This window comes from Rattus norvegicus, chromosome 2 (assembly GCF_021556685.1).
Source record: "Rattus norvegicus strain SHRSP/BbbUtx chromosome 2, alternate assembly SHRSP_T2T, whole genome shotgun sequence".
Lineage (NCBI taxonomy): Eukaryota > Metazoa > Chordata > Mammalia > Rodentia > Muridae > Rattus > Rattus norvegicus.
Genome location: NC_141535.1, coordinates 93,184,414 through 93,200,084, shown reverse-complemented (window position 1 = coordinate 93,200,084; position 15,671 = coordinate 93,184,414). Strand labels below are relative to the sequence as shown.

The 15,671-nt window shown below is 44.7% G+C and overlaps 1 protein-coding gene across 2 annotated transcripts in view; it reads right to left on the bottom strand.

Annotated features, from left to right (window-relative positions):
- Pag1 (phosphoprotein membrane anchor with glycosphingolipid microdomains 1) overlaps positions 1 to 15,671 on the bottom strand; it is a 141,805-nt gene that overhangs the window by 57,703 nt on the left and 68,431 nt on the right. Inside the window, exon 3 of one of the 2 annotated variants that reach the window (NM_001439413.1) lies at positions 848 to 941. The exons of the other annotated variant lie outside the window; for it this stretch is intronic. The gene's annotated coding sequence lies outside the window, so the exon portion shown is untranslated. The remainder of the gene's footprint in view (positions 1 to 847; positions 942 to 15,671) is intronic. 2 annotated transcript variants of the gene reach the window in all.

Here is a 15,671-nt window from a genome sequence, read left to right as displayed (position 1 = left end):
GGATGTGAGCACACAGATAGTTTTGCAAGGAGAAAAGGAAGTGCTTTATCAGATAGATTCTCAGGGCCTAGTGAAAATAGCCCTTTGCTGCAAAGTAAGCAGCAAAAGAGGAACTTCATAGAAATGACACAGCAGTTTGTGTGAAGGTCTGTCCAGGGAGTTGAGTCGAGAGTGCTGAAGCTGAGAATGGACTCTACTGCTTATGATTTGCAAAGAGAGAGCCTAGAGCTATGCCTGTGGATATGCAAGACGAGGCTGGCCCACTCCACTCAGGTTGTAAGGTCTGCCTATGTCTCTCCCTCAGCTCCTCTTTAGAAGAGGTATTAAGGATATTATCTTCCAAAATAAGACATAAAAGTAAAGCATTTTGTATAGACCACTGAAAGGTGAACAGTGTGCATTTTCAGAAAAACAAAACAAAACAAAACAAAACAGAGATTTCTCAAATGTTTTTCTTATTTGTTAAGTCTTGGTGCAAAGCGAAATGGTCCAGGACCACCTGTATGATGTACATAGAGCAGATACTTTCTTGACCTCTAGTTAGAATCCCTCAACTAATTCATCATAAAGGAATGAATGCTATTTTCAGTCTAAACACAAGGGCTCTCTTCCCTCCCTCTTTTCCCACACGCTGGCTGACCAGTCCCATGACCTCCCAGGGTGAGATGGTGCTCTCTTGGTGATACATTTAGTGAGGCTGCAGACAGAAGCAGCAGCCTCCCTTTCTTCTCTCTCCCCCTCCCTCAGTCCTAGTCTGCACCAGACTAGACCATCAAATCTCTGTGCTGCCCCATTATTGTCTGAAATCACAAACCATGTGGTCCCTTCTTTCAATGGCAATATTTACCTTGGAGAAATGGTTGTCCCGAAAAGTATTTCTAAGTTCTGTAATGTGTTCTGTTCAAGGGTTATTATTTTGAGATTCTCTCTTCCTTCTTGGCCTGTAACCAAACAGAAAGAAAGAATGTCTGGGGGAAGGGAATGCATGTGGACAGGCTGTGAAAGACACTTGCCAGCTTACTGTAAAAAACGCTGCCTGCCCGTGGAGCAGACACTGAGCTCCACATTCCTTTTAAAAGAGGCCATGGTTTTAACTTCGAAACTGGCAAAATTGCTGATGGCACTGAAGCTTACACATCCCTTTCCTCTGAAATGACAGCCACCTTAGTACTGGGTCAAATAGAAGTCAACTCACTTGATTTCCCCAGTCTTTCTACTTTGTGAAAACTACTGGATTACAATTAAAATCAAGTAACTGTTACCTACATTTGAGATAAAAAAAAAAAACCCTCAGTATTTATATGAAAAGAACAACTCAGTATTCATATGAAAAGAACATTCCTGCTTTTGGCATGGTAGGCCGTGACTCAGTTCTGACACTTTCCCATACAAAGGAGGCTGTGGTGATGTGGTGTGGCGGTCAGGACCCAAGGGTATGTGGATATAACCAGTTCTCATTCCATCGTCACCCCACTGTGGAAATGAAGGCAACCGTGGGAAGACAACCCCCTCATCTTCCCTGACTCGCCAGCTCCCACATCCCATCACTGGTCCGGCCCTTCTCCCACCTTGTGTTCCTCTCTGCCCGAGTTCACATCCTATAACACATTTCATCTGTACTGAATACTCAGCGTACTTTAAAAGTTATTCATTTACATGTGTGTGAGCGTGTGTGTGCATGTGTGTCTGATGTCACGTGTGGGTGCCAGCTGAAGCTGGAAGAAGTCTTAGAGCCTCTGGAGCTGGAGTTACAGGAAGGTTGAGGCACCAGACAAGGTCCTCTAGAATAGAAATAAGCATCTTTATCAAGAAGATGCCTCTCTAGCCCCTGGGCACTCCTGGACACAGGACACCATGGTGGGGACAGTGATGGGGGAGAGGAACGGAGTGAACGATGAGGGATGAGTTCATTCATAGTCTAGTGAGTATAAGTAATGGGTTTATAGCTGCTGACTGAGACCAGAACTTTTCAATCATCTTAGCAGACGGAGATACGCGTTCTATTATGCTTTGTTTTTAACATTTACTTGCGGGCAGAAGGTGAGCCACCCAGATGTATATTCCGGTTGCTCTTTGGCTGTGGCCGGATTTCTGAGGGTTGCTTTCTTCTGGGGCAGACTCAGCCCGCTACACTGCATTAGGATACAACTAATCTTTCCAGGGTGTCAAGTGAGAAAGGCTGCCTTTTGTTCGCAATGAATTCAGCTACATTGTTATTTTCTTATTTTTAAAATAAACCTAAAAATATCAGAAGGAGACACACAATCATGGGTTGTCTTCCTCTAACCCAACTCCCAGTCTTTCTGTGTCAATCACACAACGTGGGAGGGCCAGGCTTCACTGGTGAAGCACTCCTGGGTAAGTGAACTCCATTGTTCTAGGGTTTCATTCCCTTTCAAGTCAGGCCTCCCCCCCCCCCCCCCCCCCAGGCTCCTGCATTCACATCTATTTAGATGTTAGTTCTAACTATAAACCTCTTGGCTTCTCTGTTAATGTGCAAGCTCAGAAAACGTTGGAATTCGTCAGAAAGATGAGCAAGATTTAATCAACCAAGGCCAGTGGCTTCAGGCTAGGTTTTCATTTTCGTTTTTTTTTTTTTTTTAATGTAAAATCCTATCAGTGCATATTATAAACAGTATTTCAGGGCTGGGGATGCAGCTTGCAGTAGAGGACTTGCACAGCATGCTCAAGGGGCTAAGGCTAGTCCTTAGGATCACATACAGTCAAATAAAACCAACATTCATTTTCTATTACTAGCTCTGAATGAAGAGCCTGACTTAAAACCCGAGCAGTCTGAAGGAGCGTGTAATTTATACTGTCAGAATAACTAGAGCAGGAGTTTACAATATTCCAGGGAAATGAGTGATTGAGACAGTGTGGTATTATTACAAAGGTAGACAGGTATACTGATTGCATTGGGCAAAATCTACCTCCCACACAAGCGAGCCATATATTTATATTCCTTTATTTACACGGTCAACTGCCTTTTAACAGAAGTGTGAATATTACTCAATGGAGAAAGAATCGTCACCTTAGGAAACAAGGCTGGACAGGTAGTAGCCAGATACAAAGAAGAGAGTGAACCCTGAGCTCACATCCTACTAAAGTTAAGTTGAAATGAAAAATATAAGAGATGAAACCACAGAAACTACTAGAAAAGAAAAAATGGGTAAATCTCCATGAGCTCAGATGTGGCCAAGGAAGCTACTGATACACAACCAAGTACACAATCAATAAAATATACAATAAAAAGATATGAGTTTTAGAAAACACTATACATATTAAAGATGCCATCCCAAAGAAGAGAAATGGGGCAAACGACCTGATAGATTGTAGCCTGGATATATAAACACCTCTTAAAACTCAGTAAGATAGCCAAACCTGAAGGAGCAAAGGCATTTCTCCAGAGGAACTTATAAATAGACAATAAGTCCACCGGTGGCCAATGTCATCATCAGAGAAACGCAAGAGTAAACCACAGTGAGATGTTGCTTCATATCCTCCAGCTAAAACAGTAATGTGTGCTGGCAGGAAGTGAACAAATCCAAACTCACAGACCCTCTGCTAAGAGTGCAAGACGACCATCTAGTCTAGAAGTTCTCAGGAAGTGCTAACCATAGAGCTACCACAGTCCTACTCCCAAATGTGCACTACGATAAGCAACCACAGAGCCTCACCAGAAGCACAGAGGTTTATAGTATCATGACTCACAATAGCCAAAACCCAGAAATAACAGGTCAACTGGTGAACGGAAACTAGAATGGTAAACACATACAGAGTACCAGTCACTTCTAGGCTGGAGCGTCATGTTGACATAGGTTCGACATGGATGTACTTTGAACATACAGTAGGGGAAAGAAGCTGGTGGTGCCATATATTATAGGATCCCATTGAGAAGAAATGTCCAAAAATGGTCAAATAAAGAAAGCTGGATACCGAAAGAGTCGCCCGCTTAGAGCTGGGGAAGTTGGGAGGTGGGGACTGTGGTGAAGGGTGATGGAATGTTCTAAGGAGCATGCGGGTCCCGCTCTACGCTAAACCCATGAACTGCATTGTTTAGGTGGATGGATTGTACGTCAAGCAAATGATAGCTCAGGAAAGCTCTTACTGAAGAAAAAAGACTATCCCCAAAGACGCAGACGTTCTACTATCCAGATCACTCTCAAAGAACTGTGTGACTCTGGCTGCATCACTAGAACGCCTAGCTTCAGGGCACGTTGTCATGATCCATATGCGCTGTCCTCAGTAGAGTCTTCATGGTCTTAGTGGTCCTTCGGGGCTCCTTTCTGTGTGTGACTGTCTGTACACGTGTACGCTGCAGACGAAGACTGAGTTAAACCAATCCAATACGTCCAACCTGATTATCTCCGTACATCTTGTGGGGCTTAGGGCTCCAGCCGCCTATTCAGCTTTCTGCTCCCCTGCATCCGCGTCTGGAGCCAGTGGAATTGGGCTCGGCATCGTGTTTTCTGCACCTGTTTTGCTGAAGGTTTCCTTATGGCTGGCCGTAGGTTCTGAACACTGATGAGTGACTCTCCAAGGACGGCCCAAACAAGGAGTTACGATAAGCTTAAAACTCACCCGAAAGCTTGCTCCGTCTAAAGCCACTCAGAGCAATGGGAATGGTTTCATTTTCGGGACCTGGTACCTGTGCTGTGAGACCTGCCTGGCTGGCCTGGAGGAAGTCATCCCAGTGGTCAGACTGAGACAGCAGCATCTCAGCATGGGAGATTACAATCAAACGAATTCCACCGGTACTGAGCAAACCTTCATTGTGGATGGAACAGGTGGGTGTTATTAGTGGGGTGCATTTAACAGCCTAAACACTTCATGCTTTAGTGACAACCAACCCAGTTTTGGCGAAGGCAAGAGGATGCGTGTGAGAAGAAGTGGTGAGGAAGGAAGACAGGAGACTTCCTGAGGCAACACTAGAGTTTTCTGTCCCCCCACCCGCTTGGGTAATTGAAAGGCAAGTCTCCGCTGGATATGGCTGGTTGAAGGTGGTGCTGACCCTGACGTGTGTTGCCTTGCATACCATTCTTTATAGAGAGAGCTAAAGGTCACAGCGCTTTTTATCAGTCACACTATCCTGCCATATTCTCGTGGCTAAAATGAAGTGTGCATTTCCTTCCAGTCTGCCATCTCTCTTATCTGAGCCATTTGCATCACAGTGCTTCCACGGTTTCTGTGACAGTTCTGCGGCTCAGCTTTGGGGTACCCAGTGAAAGGTCAGGGTGTTCCCGATCCCTGCTCTGTCTGGGATTTGTTATGCTGCCATCTTTCCTTATGGAGTTTCACCCAGATGAGGCCTAATGTTGACTAAGGATTAGGATAAAACCCCAAGGGCCTTTCTCCAGGAAGATAGCAATTTAATAATCAGCTCCCCTGGGACATGCCTACTAAGTCAGCTATTAATCCAGCTAATTATACACATCCCCCGATTTGTCAAAATGATAAATGTCAGCAATTTGATAGATTTTTGGTCAAAAAAAAGTCCATAAACTATTGTCTATTACTTCCCATCAGTTCACTGGCATTTCGTGCTGGGTTTAACAAATAAACAATAAAGCAGAGATCCCCCGCAAAGAACAGATACTTCTGTCCATTAAATCTGAACATTCAGTTCTTCCCAGCATCAGTACAGTGGCAGCTACAGACAAAGTGACAGGCTGCCAAGGGCTGCAGCCTGGAGAAACTAGTGCCCAGCTCTCCCAGGACTCTTGTTGCAGCCGGCTGCAGGGCATCTCCCTCTGTCAGCTCTTCCTGTTCTGGGTCTCACCTCTCACCAGCTCTCCCACGGTTGGTTCCCTCCCCTCCCCCAGCCCCAGCCCCCAGCCCCCAGCCCCCAGCCTGGCGTCCCTGGCAGTTACTCTCATACCATCAGCCGAGGCTCCGGTGGTGTCATTGTTCCTGCACTCGAACAGCTGAGATCCGTGATGTATGCAGAGTGGCAGGCCATTAAGAGGAGGGTTTTCTGTGTTTTACTTTCCATGTTGCAAACGAAAAAAATGAAAGAGGCAAGAAAGGAAGGCTGAAAGAGTCAGCGCTGTGGCTGCCATGACTGGGTGATGCCTTAGGAATGTCAGGCTTTTCTTTTTAGTTATCAAAGAGATTATAAAGACAACACTGGGAGAACACTTCCCTCCGGAAATCCTACTCAAGGATTTGGTTAAAAAACTAATCTCTCCAAGAACAATATGCTGTTTTGAATTTTAGGGATTGCAAGAATCCTTAAAAACATATTTTCGTACCATCTACAGTATCCAGAACCTAGGGAGGACAGGTAACAAACTAATACCAGTGCTGGTGGATTCTAGAAGCAAAGATTTTCTATTCATAAGCACTCGGCTTGCAGAGAGGCGCACAGTGACACAGTAAATACAAACCTTATCTCCCAGCCTGTATCACAAGTGTGGCTTGGGGTGAATCCCTTGCCGTTTTAATACCAGAGGAGAAGGAATGGAGTGACAGAGTGCATAACAGGAAGACAGCCGTCGTGGCTGGTAAGGACAGACTCGTCCCAATACGTAAGTCATTACGATTACACATAAATGTGAACAGTTAGGACATTCCCCAGAACACTTCTGTGGCATTTGACACCAGCGTGAAAACACAGGCTTCAGAGGTTACACACGCTGCTCCAGAGAACAGAAAATACATAAAATAGTTCATCTCATGACAAGTTTGTAAACTGGAAGCAAAAGAAATATTTAAGAACATTCTCAAGGTGAGCATGATGGTATATGCTGGCATACAGGAGGCTGAGGCAGGAGGTGAAGGTAGATAATGCATGACTTAATGTGTGCCCTAGCACACCAATAGAACCATGCAAAAAACAGAGTTCAGTACATACTGGCTGTGTCATAACATGATATGTTTAGAAGAATTGCAGAGGAAACTATACCTCTGCAGAGTGGTACATTCACATTGCCGAACTGTGTAAGCTGAGTATACACTCTTATCTGTGACCTTTCTGAGATACTAGGGGGTTGGAGTGTCTATGTAAAGTACACACACACACACACACACACACACACACACACACACACACACACATGTGCACACACATGCACCCTGGAAGAACCCAAACCAAGCATGAGGTTTTGTTTCCTTAAATGGAGGGCAAGTCCTGGCACATTTTCTCTGAGACACTGCAGCAGCATGCCTTGCTGACACCTGGATCTCAGCCCCAGCCCTGAGAGGTGACACAAGCTATGGCTGTTATTCAAGCTACACACTCTGTGCCACTTTGTTATGGCAGCCCTGGGAAACCATCAGAATCAGTGCATGGGAAAACCAGCCACATTTCCTACTACCTCAGCCTGCCTTTGAGGCAGAGAGAGGAGGGTAGGACAGGCAATGCTCAGGACATTCAGTCTCACAGCAATGGGAGAGAGCAACCTAGTCACTGCTATTTCTTAGTTATAGAAATTCAAAGGAACATAGAAGTTACAGGCGTGTTCACATCATGCATTATACCATTTCAAAGATGAAGCTTTAAAAAAGATTTATTTATTCTTATTTTATGTGCATTGGTGTTTGGCCTCCGTGTCTGTCTGTATGAGGGTGCTGGGTCCTCTGGAACAGAAGTGATAGACTTGTTAGCTGCCGTGTTGGTGCTGAGAATTGAACCTGGGTCCTCAGGAAAAGCAGCCAGTGTTCTTAACTGCTGAGCCCTCTTTCTAATCCCTGGAGCTTGCACTTTTAACCGTAACTTTCAGGAATAGCTTGCAGGACTAATTATGAAAAGAACCTTAGCAGAATGAAAGAGAAAATTCCATTATTATAACTGTGAGGTAGTTGTGATAGGCTGGCTGAAATCTTTGGGAATTGCTTTTGCTTTACTAGAACACAGGATATTAAGATGGCCATGTTGGGCCACCATTTGTGATTTCTGCTTTATTTTAGAAAAGTCCTATAGGGTTCATGCTTTAGTGGCTATCTGGATTTCTGATGTTTTCTTCAGTGTGTAATGAATGGTATTTGTGTTCTATTCTTTGAGACAGTGCCCATTTCAGAGTAAGCTTTAGATAATCTTAGAGCTAAGAGCAAACTCAGCTCAATTCTCAATGGAAACTAAGGAACAAGGATAAGGAAACTGAGGCCCAGCTAGGATCATATAACACTTTAGGATCAGAGCCAGAAGCAAAATCTCAACAACCACGTTCCATGATCTCTGGTGGTGATGAGGACTTGTTCTGTAATCAGATGAAAGCCTCACCCAAAGATTGTTATAATGTTGCCTCCAAACCAGCTGGGCCCGAATGCCCACTTAAATGGGGCGTGGCTCTGAGATGGCTTAGCTTCAGTCAGATGGCACTAATGATGCATCCCCCCCTTTAATGTACATCTAAAACATATTTCTTGTAGTATATCTGCAGGGCTAATGACAATCGCACACAAGCCTAGCTCCATGTCCTCACTGTTTTGGTGATATTGTAAACGGCAAATGAAACTGTGTTACTATATGCAGTCCTGTGCCTGGCTACTCCGTCAAAGGTGAAGTCTCCACCCACCCAACTGACCATGAAAGAGGGAAAATGAAAAGGGACAGAGAAAATAAAGAATAAAAGAGGGAAATTAAAAATAGGTTGTAGTTTGGCATAGTGGCACACACCTTTGATCCCAGCAATCAAGAGGCAGAGACAGTTGGCTCTCTGTGAGTTTGAGGGCACCTTGGTCTATTTAGTGAATTCCAGGAGTGTCAGGGCTACATAGTGAGTGAGAACTTATCTCAAAAAAACCCAAAAAACAAATATAGGACAAAAAACAAAAACAAATAAACAAACAAATAAGCAAAAGACGAAAATCAAAAATTAAAAAAATAAAAGTTCTGTAGAGAATTTGATTCAAAAAGTGATCCAAAGCCCATCGCTGCTGATGGCTGCAAGCAATATGCTCATACAGGTCATTCTGGAGGTCCAATTTGACCTCAAAGTACTCAGGAAGAGTATCAGTGCATGTCTCTGATACACATTCCCAACTTATTTGAAAGTCACATGTATTCTGGGTTCCACAAATTTGAGATATTTAAAAATCTGCATCCTCCATTCCCCGTAGACAACACCCTTAGGACAACACTCTTCAGACCTGCTCTCTTCTGCCCAGTCATGTGGGCAACCAGTCATATGTGGTAATAAAGTCAGCTTCCCACCACCTTCCTTTCCACTAACTGCTTTCCACTGTCCAGTGTTCACTCAGTGACTGTCTGATAGTCATAATAGTGTCAAAGAGATAAACAGACACTGAAATCTAGTAGATTCTATTCACCAAAAAGGAGAAGTAAACAGTATGCTTTTACCACTATAAACCTGTTAATGGTAAATACATTTGATTTCCTCTTTTTTTAAAAAAAAAGTTAGCCCAATAAATACGTGGACTAAAGAGCTGAAGAGGTCATTTACAGAAAGAAAAAAAAATCTAACAAAACTATGTTTTTAAAAAAGGCTTTGAACTTGTTTGGACTCCAGAGGATGACATCGTTGCAGCTTAGCATGTAAAATGGAAACAGTGAAGAACAGTTTCAACCACCTGCCAACCTGTATGATGGTGTCACACAGGATTAGAAAGAAATGAAAGCGTAGCTCTGGCTGAATGCTATTCAGTTTTCCTTTTGGTCTGCATCAACAGGTGTTACTATGGCAACTGTTATAGTTAAGAAGTAGCAAAGGTAAGAAAAACTATATAAAAACCACTACACAAAGGTACATTGTAACAAAATGAACCACAGACTCGGAGCACCCACTGACTGGATATGCCACTTTACCAGGCCTTTTATGTTGTTTGAAAGGGGTGCTGCAGCAGAGAGCCAACTGGCTCCGGAGCAGATTCCTTGGATGGAGCATAGTGAGGTCTAGATAGTCACAGGGGACCCTGTGTCCCTCAGTTTGTCCTAGGCACTGCTTTAGAACTCTACTCCAAATTGTGCAGTTCATCTCTATGATGACATTGGTGGGAGGAGGACGGTTACTGTGGTGTATATTACACCAAAACCTCTAGAAAATGAACAGTATTGTAGTTCTGTGTCTTGTCTGAGGTATGTTATCTAGAAGCTGGAGGTTACATGGGGAGACCTCTCCTAGAGTTAGAGGAGAAACATGGCTGTGTGGTGACTTGACGGCAGACTGTGGACTCTAGAACTGCAGGTAGGTAATAATTAGTAAAACAATGACTATTGTGTGTTTGTGTATGTGTGCATGGTATGCGGCCAAGTGAGCCTCTGTGTTCATATGTGCCATTGTGTACCCATGTGAGTGTGAGAGACAGGAAGGTGACGGGCACCGTCTTCCTCCTTATGAGCGTGAGAGGCCAGAGGGTTTTGGTAGATACCCTCTTCCTTTCCTGTGCTTCCGCCCTAATTTTTGAGACAAGTTCTCTAGATTGGCCCTGGAGCTCACAGACAGGCTAGCCTTGCTAGTCAGCAAGTTCTGGGATCTGCCTGTCTCCTCTCTGCCATCATGTCTTCAGTGCTGGGGTTATAGTGCTGCTGCCCAGGTCTTTCTGTGGGTGCTGAGGATCCAAACTCAGGCTCTCCTGTTTTGCCCAGCCATTCATCTCCCCAGCTTTCACCAACTGTTTCTTATGAAGTATGGATGGCCACACTTCTAGACAAGGTACCAACATTTCAGATTAAGCACCAGGAAATTTCTTGAAGTCTAGCTAGGAACAAAACTTTATTTTTTTTGGAACATTCTCTGTTGTTTATGATACCATCCGCCAAATTTAGCATCATGAATGAAAAAAGGATTACTATTACTGAAAATAAATACTAGTTTATAAGCTTATGCAGGTGGCCTACTCGAAGGATCATTTATCAAGTATGTTAAGCAAGTGACAGTCCTCTCCATAAATCTGTAACATATGTGAGGATACTAGCTACCTTCTGTGATTCAGAGTTAAGGCAGCTGACAGAGGATTTTGCAGGGTTAATATGACAGGTATAAACTAAGGAAAATATTTGTGTGGTAGCAGGATGTTCATCTGAGTCCACACGGGCATCAGGATGACAGTGAAAGATAGCAGCTGTGGTATTGCAAGGCTCTGGGTCCTGGGATTTGCTGTTCCTTTCCTAGAGAGATGGAGTATTACTCCTCCAATGGGTTGGTATAAAGTCCACATTGAAATAAAGTGTGCATTTGTCAGTTGTCAAGCACCCAAGAGGAATAATTCAAAGGAGAAAAAGCTTATTTTGTGTCTGGTTTCAGAAGTTCGTGGCTAGTGGGCTCCATCATTCTGGGTCTGAGGAGAGGCAGAACATCATGGCAGTGGCAGCTTATGGAAGAGGATGATGCCAGAAAGCAGAGAGCTAGTGAGGATGGGGCCAAGGACAAAGTATCTTTCTAGGGTACATTCCCCATAGCCAACTTCCTCAAGGTTAGTCCCAACTCCTGTTTCAATACCTCATAATAATGCCATTAGGTTATGAATCCATGGATAGGCTACTGATGAACCTGACAGCCTCATGATCCAATCACTTCCCAGAAGTCCCTCCTCTGAACACTGCTGTTTTGAGGATGCAGCCTTGAGCCTCCAGGGAGCAGCTCACATCATATCCAACTGTTTCCAAGCACGTGAAGTGTTCTTCCCACCAATTGTAAAGTGTGTAACAGCTTGCACTGCCAACAGAACCTGGCTCACACTTTTGATAGCTAAATAAGCAGGGTTTGAAATTTTTCACATGATAATTTTGGCAAAATGTCTCTTTCCTCCTTACTCGGAGCCATTTATCTGATCTGGATGCTCTTTATTCTGCGAGTTCCCTTTAACTTTCTATTTTCAGGCTGGGAGATTTTTATCAAGCATAGCGGGGTACGTGTATAGAAAAGGATGTGATGATGGCCAGGCGGAAGGAAAGAGGGTCAAGAGAGCAGTGTGTACAGAGGGGAGATAGTGTGAGAGATGTAGGAGAGCGTTATGTGGTGATAGAAGCAGATACAGAGTTCTGCTGCCACAAACTAAGACGTATCTGAGGCTATCAGCAGTTGCAAGGGCAAAGAAAGATTCCTCCCCTAGGTTTCAGGAGAAATGTGACTGGGTAGCACCTTGAAGGCAGACTTGTGGCCTCCAGAGCTTTGGGAAGGTAAGTATTACTCTAGACGCCAGGCTTTCCACAGTCACAAGAAAGGAGTGTGGCATATAAGGCCTGGACTCTTGTACCCCACACAGAAATTCCTAGATCCTGATTTAGCCCAGAGGATCCCCCTTGGTACCTTCCTGTCCCATCATCCCTTGGCTATGGCATCTGCTCACATCCCAGGGCCTACGGTGTGTCCTATTGTCACGTTTGAGCCCTCTGGTTCTTCTCCGCTTCTTCAAGCCTTCTAACGTTTTGCAGTCTCTAGTGCTACTCTGTGCAGGAGCTGTTTCTGCAGCACCGCCCACGGTCTCTAGGCTTAGGTTACCGTGCCTTTCTATGCTCTGTGCCATAAGAGCATTCTGACACTATTCTACGGTCAGCTTCTTCATGTGCACCTCCCTACCCTACTGTGCTGCAACCTCTCAGAAGGGTGAGTAACTCCTTCACATTTCACACACAGCAGGTCCCCAGGCGCTTGTTCTAAGTAGCATACCGGAGGCTTAAACATATAAAATCTAGAAGCCACCTATGGCAGATTTTATTCTGTTAAAAGCACTTCATGCAAAGAGGTAGTGCAAACGACTGGGGCATAGAGCTGGTGAAAAGTCCTTTCCCACATACTGAACTTGTGGTTTATTATCATTCCATGATACACGATGTTTTAATCAGCCACACAGGGAAACTTCAGACTTTACCATTAGATTCAGCAAACCTTCACAGCTTCAACTATCACAGAAGGGGCTGTCTTGCTTGTTCCATTGAGACGGAAAGTAATCAAAGGGAGCTAAGGGAAGGTGGGAGGAGGGGCACTCGCTTGTGGGTAAGGTGGAGGAGGGATACTCGCTTGTGGGTGAGGTGGAGGAGGGATACTCTTTGTGGGTGAGGTGGAGGAGGGGTACTCGCTTGTGGGTGAGGTGGAGGAGGGATACTCGCTTGTGGGTGAGGTGGAGGAGGGATACTTGTGGGTGAGGTGGAGGAGGGATACTCACTTGTGGGTGAGGTGGAGGAGGGATACTCACTTGTGGGTGAGGTGGAGGAGGGATACTCACTTGTGGGTGAGGTGGAGGAGGGATACTCACTTGTGGGTGAGGTGGAGGAGGAATACTCTTTGTGGGTGAGGTGGAGGAGGGATACTCACTTGTGGGTGAGGTGGAGGAGGGATACTCACTTGTGGGTGAGGTGGAGGAGGGATACTCACTTGTGGGTGAGGTGGGAGGAGGGATATTCACTTGTGGGTGAGGTGGAGGACAGCAGGGGAGTGAAAGCTTCTTTTCTGTTCATGAGAATGCTCTAAAACTGACTGAGATTGCGCATGACTCTGGCTACACTGACAGTCGCTGTGCTGGATAGAAATGGGTGTGCTATATGCCACGAGAATGCTCTCGCCATAACTGGCATTTTAAACAATGTTGTCTCAGAGAGGATGGAGGACACCAGGGGAACATGGCTCCCTGAACCAACTGAGCAAGGCTCATATCCGCTCGCAGAGGCTGAAGCAGCAAGCACAGGGTCTGCATGGGTCTGCCCCAGGTCCTCTGTGTGTATAGTGTAACCATTAGCTGAGCGTGTTTATGGGGCTCATAACTGAGAATGAGTGGATCTCCTGCTCTCTGGCCTGCTCTTGGGACTCTTCTTCTTCTTCTTGGGTGGGTGTTCAACTTCAGTATGAAAAATTTTGTATAATCTTATTATTTTATTTTGTTGTGTTTGGTTGTTAGCTCTTAGAAGCCTGTTCTTTTCTAATGAGAGAAAGAGAGGGAGGGGACCTGGAAGGAAGGGGAGGAACTGGGAGTAATAGAAGGAGGGAAAGTATGATCAGGATATAGTGTATGAGAAAAGAATCCATTTTCAATTAAGAAAGAAAGGTGTCTTGGTGTTTCTACTGAGGTGATGAAACCCCATGACCAAAAGCTAGTAGGGGAGGAAAGGGTTTATTTGGTTTACATTTCTGTATCACTGTTCATCATCAGAGGAAGTCAGGACAAGAACTCAAACAGGGCAAGACCTGGAGGCAGGAGCTGATGCAGAGAATTGACTTTCTCCTCATAGCTTGCTCAGCTTGCTTCCTTAGAGTATTACCAGCCCAGGGACGGCAATACCCACAGTGGGCTGGGCCCTCCCTGATCAATCACTAGTTAAGAAAATGCCATACAGGCTGCCTACAGTCTGATCTTCTGGAGGCATTTTCTTAATTGAGGTTCCCTCCTCTTAGATGACTTTAGCTTGAGTCAAGTTAATATAAAACCATCCAACACAAATGGTTTATTAAATTCTTTTCAGTTCACAAAACTGTTGTTAAAACAATGTTTTTCGTAAGCACATATGGACATGAGCAAATAAAATAGACCTCTCATAGTAGAAACCAAAATTACCACAGCCTCTAATGTTTGTAGCATCCCAAAGAAAAGCTGTCATATCAGGGCTCACTCACCCTGCCCAGGTGGAAGGAAAGTAGACAACACTTATGCCCTTGGTTTACAATATCCTTGTCCTCCCTTCTTGCTCTGTCATTGTAGAGGCCCTGGATTGTGCCAGATGAGGTCTAGTAAAGAACTAAACACCCTACTTGGTCCAAGAAAGCCAAGACCCCCCAACCTAGACAGTGGAGACCATGTCAGTTCTATAGACAGCAAGTCTAATGAACTCCGGCTAAGCCAAGATAGTCACATCTCTCAGGGTCCCATGACACAGAAGTCTGTAAGAAACTTTCTGAACAAATAAGGTAATGTAAGTCTAGAATAGACAACCTGGTCCCCATCTATTGAATGTTTTGTATTTACCACATACGGTGTAACTCCTGGTCACGTCTTCTCAGTGAGATTTTCAGGCAAGGAGCTGGCAGCTGACATACTTTGTTCACCCACAATGCTCTTATCACCCTAAGCATCACTGACAGACACAGTAGTCCATACTGAAGCACTGGGCAAAGAGTTACCTATAGCTTTATACTGGATGGACTTATCTTTTATTTTTTTGAATTTTTTTTAAATTAGATATATTTCTTTACTTATATTTCAAATATTATTCCCTTTCCCAGTTTCCTGTCCATAAGCCCCTATCTCCTCCCCTCCCCCATATGGATATTCCCCCTATTCATCCCCTTTACTGCCCCCCCCAATATTCCCCTGGACTGGGGGTCCAACCTTGGCAGGACCAAGGGCTTCCCCTTCCACTGGTGCCCCAACAAGGCTATTCTCTGCTACATATGCAGTTGGAGCCCAGGGTCAGTCCATGTATAGTCTTTCGGTAGCGGTTTAGTCCCTGGGAGCTCTGGTTGGTTGGCATTGTTGTTCTTATGGGGTTGCAAGCTCCTTCAACTCTTTTAATCCTTCCTCTAAGTCCCCCCAAGGGAATCCTATTCTCAGATCAGTGGTTTGCTGCTAGCATTGACCTCTGTATTGGACATGCTCTGGATGTGTCTCTCAGGAGAGATCTATATCTGGTCCCTTTCAGCATGCATTTTTCAGCTTCATCAATCTTATCTAGTTTTGGTGGCTGTATATATATATGGGCCACATGTGGGGCAAGCACTGAATGGCCATTCCTTGGGTCGCTGCTCTAAACTTTGCTTCCATATCCCCTCCTCTGGATACTT